The sequence below is a fragment of the Bactrocera tryoni genome, chromosome 3 (genome assembly GCF_016617805.1).
Source record: "Bactrocera tryoni isolate S06 chromosome 3, CSIRO_BtryS06_freeze2, whole genome shotgun sequence".
Classification (NCBI taxonomy): Eukaryota; Metazoa; Arthropoda; class Insecta; order Diptera; family Tephritidae; genus Bactrocera; species Bactrocera tryoni.
In genome coordinates, this window is record NC_052501.1 from 23,655,709 (window position 1) to 23,676,808 (window position 21,100).

Consider the following 21,100-nt stretch of genomic DNA (forward strand, 5'->3'; position numbering starts at 1 on the left):
TTGCCTGCCATTCGCTACAAAACTGCACCTATTTTTGTGCTTGTTTTTATTAAATTGATTTTCGCCGGTAGTTTTTCTTTGGCTAGTCGAAGAGACAATTCAAAAATATTCTTTGTCGACACTTCACATTCTCTAAGCGCTAATTATTTTGTCTGCTATAGATTTTAGTCTTTTATAACGAAAAGGTGAAAGAAGAAATGACGCGGAAAAGTAATATGAAAACTATTCGTGTATGCTCTCACAATCATCTGTAGTTTCGTTTCTCCTTTTGTATTATTTTCTAAAGTTTAGAAGTGTATTCTTTCGATAGTCGTTTGTTTAAATATAACTATATGCATAACATTATATGTACATATGTATATATGCACAAGCATACATAAAAATGTACATATACATATGCTTTTCTTACATAGATCATTTCATTGCGGCTAGAAACCATTTATTTTTAGCTTTGCTGTCAGTATTTTATACTTTTGTTGTTCGCTATTGAACACTTCTCTTTTGTCAGTTTTTTGTTTGTAATTTTTTTTATTAATTCTGTTCTAAACGCGTGCTTAACGAGATAGGAAATTTGAATTATTTATTTGATTTTATTTGTCATTGAATCATGCTTTGGAACAATAATTCTCAGAAAACGCTTTCTCTTTATTGTGTACTTGCGATCTGTTATCTTTCTTCTAACATACATCCATATTTACATACATATGGGGTTTCGAGTGCTTTAGTACACTTGGAAATTTTAGCTCTACATAAAAGCAGAAATTGGCCTAACCCTGGCGAGCTGTGTATTTCTAACCTTTGTTATTTTCCACACAACAACGAAGAATGCAACTGCGATCATATCTAGTGTCTAGTGCTCCATAACAACAAAATTTTTTTTTATTTAATACACGAGCCCGTCGTAATTAAAAGGTAGCACTTACAACTTTATTACAGTTCGGGTTTTCGCTGAACATTTATAGTAAATTACTGAACAGAAATAATGTTGCAAATTCAATAAAGAATATTGAAAATTTAAATTTTAACTAATTTTTATAAAAAATATTAAAATTTCGCGTAAGAAATGAAATGCCAGTAAGTGACAGACAATCAGCTGTTGTTTTGCTTATTTATTAATACCGTTGATAGACTTGCCATCCTGTTGCTCATAACTTTTCAATTCAACAAACAAAAAAATGTCGGTGAAATGTCATCGAATTAGCTTTAGTGTAAATAACGTTAATATATTTAATCATTCGGCTATAATCGCGTAAGCGGTGCCTACGCCAATTAAGAAGAAGAAGATATTTAATCAACCTAACAATAATTAGTTTAAAAAACTTAATTATAATTCTCATATATTGGTAATTTATGTGTTTTTTTTTTAATTTTCCATCTACTAAATAAGTATGGTAAATCAATTTCTCATTGTGTGTCAGCAAAAAAAGAAATTAATTCACGACAAACAATAGACCAAATTGCTTATCAAATACATACAAATTGTGTAAAAGAAATACATATATCGTCTAACAGCATTGTCTACATATTCGATCTTGACTTTGAAAAACGTAATATATACACTTTTATATCCTCCCTACTCATTGACATATGTAAATATGTATATGTACGTATGTAATCATAAAGAAGGGGAGGTGGCGTCAATTAGGCATTCTGGGTAGTTGAAATAGTTGACTGCTTAATTCTGGTTCTACTGTTCTACTGTATGCATACATACTTATAAAAAAATATACACATATATTGTATGTAATGTAGAGTTAAATATGTATGCATTTACTTCCTGGACACTAATTGCTCGACAATAAGTTGCAAATTAGCGCACAAAATGACGATTTCCTCCACACTCGCCTCTCAGTTATTGTTCGATTTTCCTTTCCGTGTCTATGCACATAAATGATGTTTGCATATAACTTTTAATTTGCATTTCTGCTTTTGCGTTCTATTTGTTTGGGAATTATTGCAGTGACGCAAGCATATACGTAATTACTTCTTGTCCTCCAAATATACTGTGGCACAGTCATATTGTGTTTACCCAGCAATTCTCATAGTTTTCATGTACTCATGTACATACCTTAGTTATCATATGTGTACATATATATATTTATACATATAAATAAATACATTGTTATATGAGTTGACATAACATCTGATCAAATTTGACTCGGACTAGTCCATTTAAACTGCGCGCGCAAACAGCACAGATAAAAAATCCTAGAATCCTAAAGTTTGATCTCCATATAGTAGTATGTCAATTAGTGTGTGCTTAACAGTTGTTTGTTTAAGACGCGAAAAGTTTGGATGGCGATTTTACATTAAAAAACATTGAACAACAAGTTTGCCTGACTATGAGTATTTCCAATGGAATCACGGCTAAGGAATCGTTGAAAATGTTGCAGAAGTGTTTTGGTGTTTTGAGGAATCTACTTTTTCACGAACACAAGTATTTGAGTGTCACAAAGCATGCAGTGAAGGTTGTGAAGTCATCGAAAAACTTGCCTTTTTCTACGCTATCGTCATCAACAAAGGTGCGACTCGTTTTTCTATCCATGTGGAAAAAACGAAAAAGTATCTTCTTGGTATGAAATAGATAGCAGAGAACATCAACATGTCTTGTGAATCGACTCAATACACTTTGGTTACTTACACTTGTACCAAAAGACCTTAATCGTCGGGTAGAGGTCGCAAAAGAGATAAGGAATACTTGACACACTGAGGACCCTATAATCATCACACGGTTTTTTACTGGTGACGAAACCTGTATTTTTGAATACGACGTCGAAATCGTCCAAAAATCAAGTGAATGGCGCTCCATAAAAAAATAAAGAAACGAAAACTTCCTAAAGGCACTGAAGGCTATCGCAGTCAAGGCTTATGACAAGTGTTTGAAAATTCAATTAAACTTGGCATGCTTATATGTATTCTCTCAAAAGCAGCCGAAGGCGTTAATAAAGCTTTGTAAAAAATACATAAATTTTTTGTCAGTCCGGTTTAAATTTGATCTGGTTGTATATTATGCTATGCCATGTTAATTAGCTTATGTATGTGTATAAATAGCAATCGTCAGTTAATTTATTATGTAATAGTCATTTATTAATTAATCAACTGTATTTACTTTCACCAATGTGACCAGTGCAGCTGTCGTTGCATCACTTATGTTATCAATAACAGCTTTTACCTCTTTTACTCATTTGGTTGGTAATATTATTTATTAACATGGAAGTAATGTCTTTAATTTCTGCAAAGTGCATCTAAGTGCTTTGCGTAAAGTGTGCCTTTGTATTGGCTAATAGGCTCGTTTATTTCTCTGGCATCGGTTACCTCCTATTTACCTATGGTATGTACTACTTGCGTTGTGCAGAAGACCGCTCAATACTTGTATGCGAGGTGTTTAATTAATTCAGTTTCGTTTGATTGTCATAATGGGAGAATTCGCTTTTCTGCAACTGAGAAGTAATGACTTTGTTCAGACTGAAAACTTTGTATTTTGTCGACTCGTAGTCCGAAATTGATTTGCATCAAACTCAAGCGCAAACTATACTTCATAATATACAGGTTTTGAAAAAGTACGGTTGGATGTTGCAGTGGAAGAGAACGAACTGTGAATGATGATATAAAGGAATTTTCTCATTAGAAGGATCGAAGCATGGTTCAAATATCTTCACTTTTAATTACTGCCGTGTCTAATGAATATGTTGTTGTTATAGCGACAAAAAACTTTCGCCAAAGAATTTTGACTAACCTCGGTCGAATAAATTCCGGGTCCGTTCTAATCACGTTGACACGTAGACCGTCATCGGCACGCAGGATACATTGATATGCTGGAATTTTAACCATTTTCAGAGAAGTTGTTTCTTATAGAAACGAATCTGAACTTAAAAAATTTTGTAAACAAATTTCAAAATTAAAAAAAAGTACTATTTTTTTGTTCATAAAGAATTGGTATAGTTTGCTATGAAGCAACTAGCGCCGTACTGCAATGCCGTAGCTTTTAATTTGTGCTAAAATAAATCCGACCAATAACGCCATTCTCTGAAATCTGCGCTCAAAAGCAGCTTTTATATGCGTCAATACCCAAAATCCTTTGAATATATTTATATTTTACCTTGATTTTGACACGTACGCCTTGTAAATGCTTTCATAAGCGAAATCTTTGACAGTCATCTATTATTGAAGTTCATTTCATGGCACTGAAGTGAAGATGATTCAATATTTCATTGCTGCATAAATTTTCAATGTCGCTTATGGAAATCACGTAAACGCCTCAAAGCTCAAAGCCTATTCACAGCGAAATTCACCATATGACCAACATACTCAACAGCTTGGGAAAGAGACGACGGCGTCAACCTGTCTAACGATTGGCCTATTGAATATTTATCCACCCCTACGTGGAAGAAAGTGATGGAAAAGGATGGTGTGGTATCCTTCAATGTGGCATACAATATTTATGAGTCGAACGTGTAGGCGCTTAACTATTGTATTACTCATTTATGAGATTTCTATATGTATTTATAAGATTTCCTAATAATAAGTTAACACTATTGACCTATTACAGCTTATAGTTGCTTGCTTACAGTTAGCTGTGTGTGACGGTGTCACGTGATGTTAAAAGCTGCTTTTCTTTATTTCTTTTATTGGGCGCCTATTCGTCCTAAATCGCTACGGTAGTAGCCTTTGTTGTTATTGTTTTTGTGCAACTAACATATGTTCACGGTTGCTATGCTGTTGCGGTTTCCCCACACGAATATTTTCAAAAATTTTTCATTAATTTTACATTTTCAATAAATGGATATTTTTTATTGTTGTTTAACAAGAAAATCCACGAGAAGCTGAATTGCGCAAGGACACCTTATTGATTTTATGCCACACAAACGCACATATACATATACCTAGGTGGGTCTGTGTACGTGTATATGCGACTCTCCCACCCACTGTGAGAACAAGACTGCTTAACATCAGCTGGGTAACGATAGTCGATGAGAGTAGCGCCAGCATGCCACACAGCGCAGACAGAGTGATGATTCAGCGCGAAAAGAAGAGTCCAAATAGCCAGCTAGCATGTATTTCATTTTATTCCATTTCATTTTGTTCGCACTCCCCTTTTGGGTTTTGCAGCCTTGCGGCTAAACTTGGCGAAGGTTGACAGGGCTTTAATGCGGTACACAGTGCTAAGCCCCTGCATGCATATTCATAAGCAACATGCGTGCTTAGGGAACTACAGCATTTATAAACGTTTTCAAAAGAGTCGGTAGGAAGGAAGACTCAATTTGTTTATGCAGCAAAATTTTTTTCTTTAAAAGAAAAATGGTGTTTATTTTGTTTCAAATCGAGATAAGCTTTACAAATAATCCTCGAACAATTTTAATTTTTGAATAATCGAAATTCGTTAAAAAGCTTGGAAAATTCATATTTTGTTAGCAATCGGAAACCTTTTTAGGGTTGCATTATGATATTACAACAGCAATAACACATTTAAAAATTTTAAAGTGTCGAAAAATCCATATTTTTGGAGCAATCCGAGTGTTTTTTTAGGTTGTATTGTGATATTACAAAAACAATTACACATTTTAAAATGTTAAAATTTCGAAAAAAATCACTATTTCCGAAAAAATTCGAAACTCTTCGAGCATAATTTTACTTTAGAGTATTAAAAAATATCAATTTATTGTCTAAACACCTAACGAGCCCTTTTGAAAAATCTAAATCTAATCAACCACAAACTTCAGTGTCATCAATCACATGACAAACCCGCTAAAACTGTGGCTAGTTGTTGCTTCATGTCTATATTTGGTGTAAATTTTATGAAACGTTTCATGCCAGCCTTTCAGCTCTTTGGCTCCACCTGTTTGAGCTTTTGTCAACATTCGCGCTCCGTTAGGTAATACAATTTATTTTTGGTTGTACTGCCCTTAATATTGCTTATATACACCTACATATGTACAAACAAACTCTTATGTCTTGTAATGTGTAAGTATGCGTGTATGTATCAATCAAGGGTTGCTCACACCTAAAAAATATTTTGTTCCAGAACGTCGCGCTTGAGTTAAATACACCAAACAAAGCTTCATAACGTCGCTCTATATATTGCAGCTACAACATATACACAAATGCATGTACATATATATGTCGTTATGTATTTGTATTTGCCCAGAGGTAACCATGTGTTTAGCCCACAGTTGAGTGCACAATACGGATTATTGGTAAATGTGGGTCTTTAGAAAATATCGTAATTTAAGTAGACTGCTTCGGCACACGTCAACCAACTTCCCTTCACTTGGCTGACTCACTTTCCATTTCACTTCGACAGCGCCATTGACGGCCGCTTTATTTCAAACATACATATTTATATGTATGCTGTTGCCACTTTGTGTTTTTGCCGCCCGTTATAAATTTACTTCACTCGATGGAATCGGTCCTTTTGGTACACCAACTCACCTGGTGAGATTTATTTTTGATTTTTTTTAAGTATGCGCAAAAGGAAGTGTGTAAGTTTGCACGCTTGTGTATTATATCGTTTTTAGCATTTTGTATTTATGTTATTTTTTGTGAGAGTATTTTTTCTACCTTCACATGCACGTGTACGTCTCCACTTACTCGCTTACTATACATCATCGCTTGAGTGATTTTTCGGGCTTCTGTTTAAAAGCAAAGTCCTCTCATATCCCTTAAAATATTACTTGAAGCATGAAAGTAGACAGAATTAAAAAATTATAAATATTGCTTTCGACCTTATGAATTAATTATGTACTCATTTGTGTATGTATGTATGTCTGATACATACAACAGTGGCTGAACATAATATTCGGACAAATAGAATTTAAATGTTTAAGTAAAATACGGCATAGGCTCGCCATAATATTTGGTTTAATATCGATTCTATCAGTTTTCTCTATATTAGTGTTTCTATATTCTCTTCTATCAAAGAAACTGAAGCATAATAATTAAGTTTTTGTTTGGAAAACTTTTTTGATTGACAAGATATCTTCATGAAATTTTACATGGAATACTGCCCAAGCCAATGCTTCAACATCTGAACAAATTGTTCAGAACGGAGTACTATAACATATAGCTGTCATACAAACGGAAAGATCGAAATCCAGTTTTTGTATGGAAAACTTTTTTACTTAACAAGATATCTTCACGAAATTGGACATGGATTTTTGTCCAAGCCAACGCCACAATCTCCGAATAAATTATTCAGATCGGACCACTACAGCATATAGCTGCCATACAAACTGAACAATTGAAATCCAGTTTTTGTATGGAAAACTATTTTACTTGATAAACTATCACAAAACTGGGTATGGATTGTTGCCAAAGACAACGCTACAATATCCCAATAAATTATTCAGATCGGACCACTACAGCATATAACTGCCATACAAACTCAACGATCGAAATCATGTTTTTGTACGGAATTAACTTTATTTGTGGGAATATTGTAGCTTCGAAGCTGTTGTAATAATCAGCAAATACTAAATACTTTTACTAGTAAAATGTAACTTATGCCTTGTCCGATTTAGTTTTTGACCCACTGTAGCATATCTTGAAAATTTCATCAGAAACATGTACCATAATACCCTGTGTATATACATATGTATGTCTACTTTTTCTTGCAGCAATTAGCTTTTTTTAGGCTTAACGTTTTTTTAATCGTCCAATTGCTTTCTCACCACTTTTAATTCCGCACACATTTCATATAATCGGCAGAAGCATTTATACCGTTATTACCAAACTGATTGCAGGCAATTCACGCCAAGTACATATTACTGCTGGAACATTTCACTGTTTTCCTTGGCTTAAGGCCATCAACACGGATTACAAGCTTTATAACTGACATACATATCGTCATCAGTATATATGCATATATACATATGCATATATGTATGTACTTAGTTGATAATAGACCTTTTTGCATTTCACATTTTATCCTTTGTTCTATTGTTTTATGTGCATTTCTCCTACTGTTGCTGCTGCTGCTATTTAACCAGTGAGCATATGTTAATTGTTACAAAGCGCCTGTCCACATACATATATGTATATACAAATAAATTAATGCACATACCAACTGCTGTGCTGCCACCTTACACATACATACAAACACATTTCTGCACAATATCGTCCCCACAACAGTTTATTTGCCAGTTCTAAATGCTTTGTGTCGGTATTTCTGGTGAAATTACTCTCTCACTTGTCGGTCGTTGGTTGTCGTTTATGACGGATGCCGGGGACCTTGTCCTTTAAATCAATGTTTCTGCCGCTGTGGTATACATTTCAACTCATTGGGCTGTGTTGTTTGGTTGTTTCGTTGGTTGAGCGATACAAACTGACTTGACTGCACTTGTCATTCAATATTTCGCTGAATATGTAGTTTTTGCTGTTGTTGCACACACACACACACACACTCCTTTATCAATTGTTGGCTGGGCGAGTGTGTGTGCTTGACAATGAAATGTGTGCCCTTCTCCTTTCCAATTCTACACACATTTCGAGCAGCAATTAAAATGCTGTCATTAAAAATGTAACAGAAATTTTCTTCATGTTTACAAAATGTTAAACAGAACACAAGTTAACATATTTGCGCAGGCTGTGACCCCAATATGTATATTTTTTGCGTTTAGGTTGTTAACATGCATGTTGAAGTGTAGATAGGCGTGATGGCTTCATATATTTCTGGTCTACCTGGGTTAACGTGTCAATTATAATATTTTTATGCCAATGAAATATTTCAAAAATCGATTTTGCAGTAGGATTTGCTTTGGCTGCAACAACAAGGCAACTTTAATGCCGTTTTTATGCTCTTAGCAGAGTATTTATAATCGACTGTCTTTCTGTCTGTATATAACCAATCGATCTGAAATTTTGCATACGTTATTTTCTCCCTAAGATGTTGCCAATTTGTCGAAACTGCCGTTATCGGACCCCTATAGCATGTAGCTGCCATACAAACTGAACGATCGAAATCAAGTTTTTGTATGGAAAACTATTTTATTTGTCAAGATATCTTTGAGAAATTTGACACAGATTATTTTCTAAGGCAACGCAACAACCTCCGAACAAAGAGATCGGATGACTATAGCATTCAGCTGACTTACAAACTGACCGATCAAAATCAAGATAAAATCTTTTTATCTTTTTATAGCATTTAATGCTATAATATATGCAGCTGTAAAGGGTATAATAGCTCCGCTGCAGCCGCAGTTAGCGTTTTTTTCTTGTTTAAGTCTAATTTCTACTTGTTTGGTCACCAAAATATCGAGCTTAAGTCGCAAAATTTAATGTCGATATTATTTCGTATATTGACTAATCAACAACACAACAAATGCTGACAAATTATTTGAACATTCAAAGTCACTTAATTTTTCACCCAACGGTACTTGGTATGATTTTGTATGTAAATTTGTATGATTCAGTTGTTTAGCTTTAACTATCTGGTTACAATTAATATAATCATCATTGTTTACATTTTTATTATTTCTAAATCACGTATGTAGGTATGCGTTGCGCATGCCCAGCTCGAACTGCGTTTTGTATGCCGATGACTCACATATTTGAAATCAGCTATGGATATTACTCATACGCCATGTCATACGGCATTGATCAGTTGCTGATCATTGGTACACTAATTAAATACAAAAACAAAAACATATAAAGCAACTAGCAAGTGATTACCTTCAGTTTATAACAAATTATGCCACATTGTACAAAAACACATTGAAATAACTGTTTTTTATTTACTTTTGTTTTTAACTGTGTGGAATAAATTGCGTTAAGCCCAAGATCATATACAATCTAAGCAAAAAATAATGCGTGTATATAATGAATATTTATATACATATACATATATATTTTTTATACGTGGGTATATAGCGCTTGTCATGTATAAAATTCATCCACATAAAAATATATGCATATTTGCGCAGATTAAAAATTATCATCTAAAAGTGCCAACGATGCTAAAAATATTTCACACACACACCTACACATATGCACAAAAACTCGTTGCGAAAACTCAACAACCGTTACATGTTGCCGCCTGAGGCAATGTTTTACAAAGTGGACGGTCGTTCAGGTCAGTGGTTGGTAGTATGTATGGTGTCTGTACATACTCGTATGTTCGCCAGTACCAACGCTCGGGTCATCGCATTGATGTCAACTCGAAATAAACAAATTAGTCAATCGACCCACATGATGGCCATTATGTAAAGGGCTGACCTATTAGGTGGTACGTACTACCTGGTTTCCTGTTATTTATGTAATACAACACGACGCGTTACGCTCTAACGCCTGAATGTATGCTGTGATTTTTTTTTATTTGCGCTCAATTTGTATATCCGCATTTGTGGGTCGTCGGATGAGTGGGTGTACAAGCGGCAGGGCAGCAAGCTTAGCTGTGGTATTTTTAAACCTACGAGCCAGTGGTGCTTTCGCTCAGATGCTCCAGCTTATTGCTATGTAATGTTGCAGCTTTTGCTTCGGGTGCGCTGTGTGCATGTGTGTGTGTAGCTGTAAGCATTTGTTAGGTATTTTGCTACTTCTTTAATTAGGGTTTAGTGCAGGAAATGACCAAAGTTGTGAAACAAAACGGAAAATGTATTACCTGACGTTCTCTCGTCCACTTCTTTAACTTTGATTTAATTAAGTACATTGTATGTATGACATAGAGTTTACAACAGTGAGGTTCGAAATACAAAGTGGGTACTTGAAAACAGTATTTAAGTATTCGAATTGCTTTTTTCTGTATAGTTTGAGATTTTTGTGGAATTTTAGGAAAGTGTAAATGGATCTAAAGTGCGTTCTAAAGAAGTATGAGTGAATTCGTGTGCGTATAGTGTTACTAAAGTTTGATCCCACCACTGGTAAACACCAATAATAGGCGTCCGTTAGAAAAAAATCTCAGTGTAATATTTTATTTAAATTTTTTATTGTTATAAACATACACTATTACCAAAAAATTCTGCAATTTTTGAAAAAAAAAAAATGTTTTAAACTGGGTCAGCGCGACGCCATTTCCGGTGACCCTTCGGAAAAAGAAGCGCCCGCATTGGCAGGATAACTCTTTACAGGATTTATTTTATTTTATTTATAATAATTCATATAACAAAAAGAGTTTTATTATATAAATACATAAACGCAGCACTTACAGGATTTAGTTAAAACCTTAACTTATAACTTGGACGAAGGATAAAATACTGAAAATTGGATTTTTGGCAGACATTTTTACAAAAATAATGAAAATTTCGAGATTTTTTTTCAAATATTTGTAATCGAAAAAAAAATTCTTCGTCCATGTCTTTAAGAAGTGTATCTCAAAGACCTGTTTAAAATTTCATGAAGATCAATTGAGTACATATTCCTCTAGAAATCTTGCCAATTGACTTCAAAAACCCAGTTTCGAAAAAAACGCGTTTAAAGCCAGCGCACTTAGCCCGACTAGCAACGAGCGCACAAGTTCTCAAGGCTCTATCTCCGAAACTATTACTCGGATCAACTTGAATTTAGAACAATATTCTAGAGATGTTCTAGAATTTAACAAGAAAATAAAAAAAATTGGATTTTTTTAAAACCCATATCACCCCTTAAAAATGTTAGAAACATTTTTCTTGTATATTTTTGCTACAAAAATTTCCCTTAAAAATGTTAAAAATTTTTCCTGTATATTTTCACTAAAATAACTTCCTAAAATCGATTAATTTTTCATGGGTCTTCATAATTCTTCTTTTTGTCTTAAAAAGATTTTATTTTTTATTTATACCTATTTTCTCTCTATCTAGTAATTTATTCTTCATTCTCGCTATGTGCAGCACTCGCATAACATTCATACGAATCTATACGCCGTCAAGTGTAACAAATCTGTAAATGCTGCACATAACCTCCAATATTGCATACATTTTTCGATTAGCTATTGGCGCTGCAAACGCTCCCCGCTACACTTGAACGATTTTTTACACAGGCGCATGCTTAGTTTGAGTGTGTGTTGTAGCTTTTCCACTGATTCAAACTTTTCTTATTTTTCGTTTTATTTTTTTTTTTAATTTTTTCTCTTATTTTTCATTTTCTTAACTACTATCATTGTTAGTTTTTCAATTAAATTCTAGCCTTTTGTTCCTTCCTTCGTTTTTTTTTCCCCTAACTGTTTCTGACATTCATGCATTTATGATTTTTAATAAGTAACTGTATATACTACGTGCTGTGTGTGTGCTCAAATAGTTTACTATTGTTTGTGCAATACTTTCATTAGTTTTTTTTATCTATTTTGTTTTTCATTTACATTTTCTGTGCTTTCAACTTGCATGAGTTTTCTGATTTAATTTTCATAAGACTTTTTGAATAGACCGAAGTAGAGTGTGTCTGGCTGGTAATTGACACATTGACCTCGGAAATTGTGTAGCGAAAGAACTACAGAATGCATTGCCTGACTGCCTTTCCACTATTGTCTGTTAGCTACAATTCTATTGGTTTGTTTGTGTATAAGTGTATGTGTGTGCATGTGTGTTTGCGTTGTCTGAGTACGTTTTAAGCTACCGCTTTCGTGCAAATGACAATTGAAAATTAAATTAATTCACCAAATCTCTTGCTATCAACAATTATCACACAAACCTGGCTCACAAAAGCTCCTACATATTCATCTCTATATACATATGCTTCAGTTTAATAAGCCAGCTATATGTCTGACCGCTTGTGTATTTGTTCATTTGTGTGAACCTATAAATACTAAATGCGTGGGTGGAATTGCCGTACGGAATCGTTTTGGCGGCAGAACTACAAGTAATACATGCTGACATGCATGCACGAGCACATTGAACACACACACATATGCATATATACCTGGCTGTACATAGTAATGGCTGCAGCCAAAAGACCAATGCGTCGCCTCGTGTATGGCACTTTTTCAGGTCAATAAATGCTTGTGAAACTTGTACGTGAATGCATCTCTGCACACGGAATTCCATTTGCTTGCACTTAGGAGTATTTTATGTCATTCAACAGTAGTTCCTTGTGTTTTGGTCTATTGTTTAGCCGAAATATCAGTGCGAATGTAAGTCATTTTAATTTATGTAATATAAGCAAGAGGCGCGAGTGGATTTGAAAGTTTTCACCGGTGAATCATTTACTTAATGCTAAAATTGTACGGTATTCTCCAGGTGCCGTTATACATGCATACATGTAGTTAATATTTTTCACAGTATTTTGTGTTTAAATTTAATTGGAGTCTTATTTTATATATAAAATATTTCGTGATTGTATGGGAATTATAATTTTGTGATAAAAAACAAGGGTGCTCCGAAGCTATAAAACTTGATTTTCATCCATCAGTTTATATTGTTGCTATATACTATAGTGGTCCCATATAGGCGGTACCGAAAAATGAGCAGTTTCTTGGAGAAAAAATGAAAATTTCAGATCGATATCTCAAAAACTGAGGGATTAGTTCCCGTATATACAGACAGATAGATGGATATGGCTAAATCGACTCAGCTCGTCTCGCTAATAATTAATTTATATAAGTATTATAGGGGGGTTTCTTTTACGAGGCTGTTGTTTTGTTTTCATTATGGATGTTCTTTTACGTGGCGGGTTCCAAACTCAGAGCACAACCCTGGGGAGTGATGGTTCGCCTTCACACTTTACGTCGCCTTCAAACGGATGTTCTTTGGCTACCCCCTTGTTCTAAGACCGGAATTCGTGAGCTGTTTAAGCCATATGTAAAAGACACGTTTCTGGCCACTCCCAAGTGAATGGTAATCAGAGAACTTTCCTCACTTGCGTGAACATATGACTCCACCCTCCAGTAAAGAAGAAGATACGTTATAAGGTCTATGAAGTGCTTCGATGACTTGCTGTCCGTTATAAAATTTTGTAAATTCCAATCTAGTTTTATGCTAACTAGTATAAACGTAGTGATTTTATTGGTTCACCAAATCAGGGATGACCAAAACATTGAACCACGGAGTCTCATAACAACAATATCAAGAAAAATTACAACTACTCGGTTCACAAAACTATATTTCTGTTGTGTGTACTAAGAAGTGATTAAATAAGCATAAATTATAACTGCAGAATTTTCATCATTAACGCCTAACTGCAGCCTTGACATGATCGAATACATACGTAAACGTAAGCTCTTACATACATTCGTAATTGCTGAATTATATTTTTTCAGCGACAATTACCAGCAGTTAGCTGATTGCAACGCCGTCACAGACTCTTCAACGATGTTTTTATTCAATTTCAACTGCGCAAGATGACGCAGCACGGTAGCAGCATAATTTTCAAAATTAATGACTACTGCAACAACAACAACAATCGCAACGATAACACCATTTGCCTCACTCCATTTTCAATTGCCGCATATTACTCATCGTTTTCTAAGCTTTTTATTGCTACTGTAAAGCAGCAATCTAGTACTGTTGGTGGCCCATAGCAACGCGCATAGTTTAGTGCACACGAAGTTGCATTAAGTTCAGGCCACGCCATTGCTTGTTGGGAACTCGAAAATCGAGTTATACGCATGCATGTGCAATCACACATCCACATATATGTATGTATATGTACATACGCATTCACGGAATTCCAATGCTATGGAAAAATGTAATCATCATGCACTCGATACCTAATCGGACACCAACTTGTCTCACTCGCTGCAGTCGGCATTTTGATTTTTTCTCCGCTGCCGTTTTGCCACTGCAATTTTGCCGTCTCTTCACACTACTGTACTCGGCTTGCCGCTTTGGTATGCAGCGCTGAGTTGTTGCTGTAGTAACATAAAAGTGGCCAGCGGCATGGACTAGCTAACATTGGCCTCCGCGTGCTGCAGCTTTTAGCTGCCGCATGCGTTTATATTGGGCCACAGCTAAGCTTCTATCTTACCAGTACAATTGATATGCCATTGTCTCGATCTAGCTATGTATATAACTACATCTGTTTGTGTGTGTGTGTACTATGCTGTATATAAGGTAGACTTGAAATCTCGCTTGCGTTTCGTCAAGCTGCAGCTTGTCGAGTCGAGGTGCCCAGTCAGTACGTCGACGTCGTTGACGGCGTCAGTGCTGCAAAGTAATCGTTGCCATCGGCGCTTTACACACTCCCCAGCTTCATATGCTGCGCACAAGTTCCCTAGCTCTATGTGTATATGTATGTGCGGTTGCAGCTTTTTGCCCGGTCGGCTCCAAATTCGCTCCAGCGAGTGCCACAAACAGCATATACATAATCGTTGCTAGCTTAGTTTTCTGGCAATCCTCTCACTAACTCGCTCGCCCATTTGTTTGCGGCGCTCATGCGTCATCTCGCTGATTTGCAGCTACTCGCGTAGTCGCGCTCGTTACTTTGTCCAATTGCCGAGGCTCATTCGGCGTTTGCGTTTTTGATGCTCAACTCCAATTTGGCCAATTGGCATGTTGGTAGTTAAGTTGCGGTGAGAAGCGTGTTAGCATGTTTCTTGTCGGTGTTGCGTGAACGCAAAATAGCAAATTATAAAGAAAAAGTCAGTACCATTAAATTTATTCTGCAAACAAAGAAAAAAAAAGTAAAGAGTAATCAAACACTCACATATATACACACAAAGACACTTATTCGATTTGGTTGCAGTGCGAAATTTTCCACATTTGCGAAGTGTGTAACAATTGACTAAAAGCAAGCAATAAAGTAAAAAGTGCTGGCAAAGTAGTAGAAAAACCACATATTGATTTGTGAAAAGACGTGAAAACGTGTAAAGTATTTGAACGCGTCGTTTGTAGTAGCCACTAAGTCGGCGGCAGTGTCTCGCAATTTTGTGCCGCAGAATCTGCAACATCTGTGTTGGCTCGTTCTGCAGCTAAATTCGTAATTGGATTTGTTAGGCGTTGCATTTTTGCTTAGATTAGGAGCAGTAGAAGTATTGGAGAAAAGCATACCTACATACTTATACACATTTATACAACTATAAGTTAGTTAAGGTAAAAAGAAAATAATTAAAGTGAAGCATACAAACAAACTCAAGTTTAAAGAAGTAGGTATGTATCTTTATTAATGGAGAATTTGTTTTTTCTCAACTTCCTTTTGTAGCTTGTGAAAGTAAAATAATTGCGACGATATTGCCAAATTGAAATTGTCGTTTAAATGTGAATTTTCTGTGTGCTTAGGAAGTCATTTAAAGCAGGTGTTAGTTAGAGTGCGAATTGTGGCTTCAACTTTTAATTTTATTTCATAAATGTTGCTACGGCTGTCCGAAATGTGCGCTATGCTATTAAAATTGTAAATTTTACTAGGTTTTAGGTTATGTTTGCGAATTTATTTGTACATAATATTTGAAAAAGTCTATAATTTATATTTTGTCAACATTTTATAAACATATAAACGCATACATAACTATAATATAAATATTTTATAAAAAAAAGTTTCCAAAATAGCAGCAATTAGACGCAATACTTTCTTCTTCGACAAAACGCACCCACTTTTGCGTAAACTCCAGTATTTTCTTGTTTGCTACGCCACTACACGTTCAGTTAACCAGTCGGTTGTACGAGTATCAGCAAACATTGCTGGCACTCCTTCGCATTGCATTAGCGTGACGCCAGTTATCTTTTATTTAATTTTTAAGTTTTATAAATTTTCGCATGTTTGTCACATGCCGTGGAGGTCAAGGGTGTGTTGCCATATGCGTAAGCGATAAGAATAAACAATTTTTTATGGAAAATACGTAAAAAGCGAATAAATTTTGAAAAGGAAATTAGTACAATAGAACTTTTTCCATTACTAATTTAAGGTTAACTATATCGTCACCTAAAATGCAAAATAACGTATAACTATTTATATCCATTTTATACCAAAACTCAAATTTTGTTTCAATATGAGTTGGTTCTATTAATCGTTTCTCCTTGGCTTGATGTTACGTTATTTTGCATTTTAGGTAACGTTATGTTGATTAGTAATTTTATGTTTTCGTTCGAAATACTTCTAATTAGCTGCTTCCAGCTGGTAGCGTTCATTCATTTCTCATATTACGCCAGTTTTTATATCTTCAATTAATTTTGTACTTCACTGTTGCCACTCACATCAAAATAAATATGCTTTTACTCTCCAAAGCATCACCGCGCAGCATTTGAGAACACTTCTCTCATCTTTTGATACTTTTGCTTTATTAATAAACGTTTTATTAGAACCATTTGCTTCGCTCGTTATAATGCGCTTTTATATTCTGTTGCATTTAGTTTTAATTATAAATTTATGATATATGTATGCACAAAGAATGCGCGGCGCTGCGTTATGATGCATCACTGCACATATTGCATATATACAGGCACACGTACATAGTACAATATATAATATATAGTGGTGGGGATGATAGTGCTGCAATGCGGTTCTCTGCCGTCATGGAGAAACAAACCAAGCAAAAGCGTACAAAGAAAAATATATTAAAATCTTATACACAAGCAATATAATTAAATAAAAAAATTGTTTTACATAAATTATGAATAACACTCAAATAATTGTTACTTGTTTGCATACAAATACGTTTTTTTCTTATTTGTAGTTTCTAAGCATAATTTATTAATGGCAACTCTCTTCAATTTGACAGCATATCCTTTTGTGTTTACTTTGTGGAAATATTTTGTTGGAACTTTTCACTTTAGTAATTGCTTTCAATTTCTTGTACGCACATACATATATTTAGAACGCTTTTACATTTGTCACAAATGTGGGTTGCGACGAACCTTTTTAACCTGGAGCATCTAAATCGCCATATTTATAATGTCATTACCATTTGCTGTGTATTCCCAGACGTTGGCTCCTTTGTTCGTTGCTGGCAACGTGCCTTTTGAACTTGTAATGAGATTTCGACAACCTTTTTGCACAGAGTTCACCAATTCAAATATATCAGCGCAACGAAACTAAAGAAAGTCAACGAATTGCTATTCTGCACCGCCATCCTCCATGCCACAAACGTACATACACACAAATTCTTCAACGCCCAATTTTTCTGCTTACCACGCATTTTGTGTATTTGATGTTTTTGAGAGCCCGGTCAGTGGGTGGGTGTAATTTTCTTCTGATTACTTATACTGTTTTCACGTGCGTATGTATGTATATGTTTCGCAAATGCAACGCTGGTGTTCAACAAACTTCTTAATTACCTGCGCATTTCCGTTCGGTGCGTGCCGAAATTAGTTAGACGAGCTCTTACACTTTAGTATGTGGGTGGCACATGTCGGTTTTGCCAGTGGGAGTTGTGGTATTCTTCATTGGTTTCTATATAACCTCATATTTCTGCTTGTTTCCTTTACAACATTTGAAGGAATGCTGCGTGAAAGCAATTATATGATTCGTCGGATTTATTACCATAGATTTTGTTTGCGGTGATATACAAATATATTTGTAAAATATATCTTATTTTATTTATCGCTGATTCTGTCTTGTCATCTCATGTATTTGGCATTTTCCTTTTTACGCTTCATTTATATATTATTGGTTTACATACATAACACAAATATACTTTCATTTGTACATATAAAATCTATGTACATATGTATATGAGGAGGTGGCTGTATTGAGTTTGAGTTTACTCACCTATTCCATTCAATTTAAGTAGTCGCTGTCGGCAGCTTAGTATGTACATATGTATGTATGCATGTATGAATGTGTGTCTTTCCTCAACGTCCTCGCCGTCCTTTCGGCGCCTTAAAACTTTTTTAATTCATTTGCTTTATTTTTCGAAATTTATTTGTTTTACCAAATTGAGTCGTTTTACCCACCACCCTGTTGTTCTTGGCCCTGTTCTTGCCTATAAGCGCCTTTATATATATTTGTCTGAGTGCTATTTGCGCCTTTGCCTTCACCTAAATTTTTTGAAAAGTTTCGCTTAGCAACGTCAAATTCATTTTCATCCTTATTTTTTTTTCTTCTTACTGTTTGCTCTTTCCATCTGCTAATTTTCTTTTGATATTTGCTTTTGCATTCGAAATGAAAATTTGGCAAAACATTTTCATAGACGCGATGTCGCGTGTGCTATAAAGACGACATTCGTTTGTTGAACTTACAGCCAAACATACATAGGTACATATGTACATTTGTATATATTATATGTAGTAATTTTTCGCTGTAGACTTCTGAAGAGGCCTTAAGATTTCTTATCAGCCATTTTGGTACGGTTGGGAGATGCAAATTTGCTGCCAAGTAATAAAGTAATATGTATGCAGTTGTGTAGGCGCAATGACAATTAATTTAATTGGAAAATAATCTTTTTCCAATAAAAAAAGCTGATTATTATATTTTATTTTTTAAATTTAATTTTCTTTAGTTAGATGATATCGAATGGAAAAAATTTACAATTAAAAGAAAGCTTGAAAAAAATATTGTTATTACATATTGTTTTTTAATATTTTTTTTATTATATTTAAATATTTTTGTCTGTTTGAAAAATTATTTTTTTTGTTATTTAAATGTATATGTATATTGGTTTTTATATTTATATATTTTTTTAACATTTTATTTATTAAAATTTATTTATTATTTACAATTTTTTCATTTAAAATAATTATATTTTTTTGTTTTGAAACGTTTCATTAAATATTTACATTCAATATTGCTATTGCAACCTTGAACAAATGTTACTTTTTTATTAAATTTAAATATTTTTATCTTTATTTAATTATTTTATTTCATTTCATCTTATTTTAATTTAAATATTTCTCTTATTATATTTATTTATTTTTTATTTTATTTCATTTCATTTTTTTTAAATATATTTATATTAAATTTTTCTTTTTAACCGTTTCATTAAATATTTACACTAAAATTTGTCAATATAAACCTTGAAAAAAATATTATTTATTTTGATTTAATTTAAATATTTAGTTTTTATGTTATTTAAATCTAAATATTTGTTCATTAAATTTATTTATTTTTTACATACATATAATTTATTATTTTACATATTGTTTTCATTGAATTTTATTTTTTATGTTACCGTTTTATTAAATATTTAATAATATAATATGTATGTATGTACATACATTAAATATTGTTATTGCAACCTTGAAAAAAAGATTATTTATGTTTTATTTTATTTAAATATTTTAATATTTTTTGTTTCAATCTCTATTTATTTTTAACCCTTTCATTTGATATTTCGATTAAAATTTGTTATTATAAACCTTGAAAAAAGAATTATCATTTATTTTTATTTTATTTAAATTTTTTTTATATTTATTTAGTTTTTACTTATTTTTTATTTATTTTTTAATATTTATTTTTTATTTTTCTCATTTCATTATATCTTTCATCAAATATATGTATATCATTCGATATTTACATTAAAAATTGTTATTTTTTATAATTATGCAAGCTATTAAGTAAATGAATAGTAATATTATTTTTTTTTAAAAAGGTGGTTGCCGCAAATGTCAAAAAAACATATCCACACAACAAAATAAATATTTCTTTTAAATATTTTGTAAGCATTACTTTCCGAAAGACATTCGTAGTCTTTACTCAAGCCTTCGATATTTACGAAATAATAATTATATCTTATCAGCCAAACTTGACAGTAATATCTGCAAATTTCTAAACTCATTGTTATTGCAATTTGTACACCGTTTTCATAACAGCCAATTTTTTTTAAATCACCTTTTCTTTCTTTCGTACTTACTGTGTGTTAAGTAGGTACTTATTTACTTTCAATTTCATTTTCATTACTTACTGCTTTCTGGAATTTTCTAAGCGTATATAAAAGTAAATGTGTGCCCTTCCACTTTTTGTGAACCCTACCTCATGTTATGCTTTAATATTTTATGGCATTTCACATTGTATGCAATGTCATTCACTAGGCCGTTATTAGAGGTGCGAGTTTTAGAATGCGCTGTGTGTGTGTTGCTGTAAAGCCATAACTGTTGGTTTCATATAGCATTACTGGTTCGTCGGGCATTCATTTTCATTTTTTATGCCCGCTTTTAAATTGTTAAGCAAAAGTCGCGCGCTTTCAGAACTTCGAAGCCGTTTTTTATATATACATACATAATTTTGTGTGCAAAAAATAAATACGGTAACGTGGTAATAAAAGCTCGATTTTTTATTATTAATTTTTTTTCCTCAGTTGATGTGCTTTTATTACAAGTCCAATCGGCATTTA

At 33.6% G+C, this 21,100-nt stretch overlaps 1 protein-coding gene across 4 annotated transcripts in view; it reads left to right on the forward strand.

The window, feature by feature from the left end:
* LOC120772074 (14-3-3 protein zeta) overlaps positions 1-21,100 on the forward strand; it is a 47,432-nt gene that overhangs the window by 5,791 nt on the left and 20,541 nt on the right. The window contains exon 1 of one of the 4 annotated variants that reach the window (XM_040100467.1): positions 15,460-15,478. The exons of the other annotated variants lie outside the window; for them this stretch is intronic. The gene's annotated coding sequence lies outside the window, so the exon portion shown is untranslated. Of the gene's footprint in view, positions 1-15,459; positions 15,479-21,100 lie in introns of those variants that run through there. 4 annotated transcript variants of the gene reach the window in all.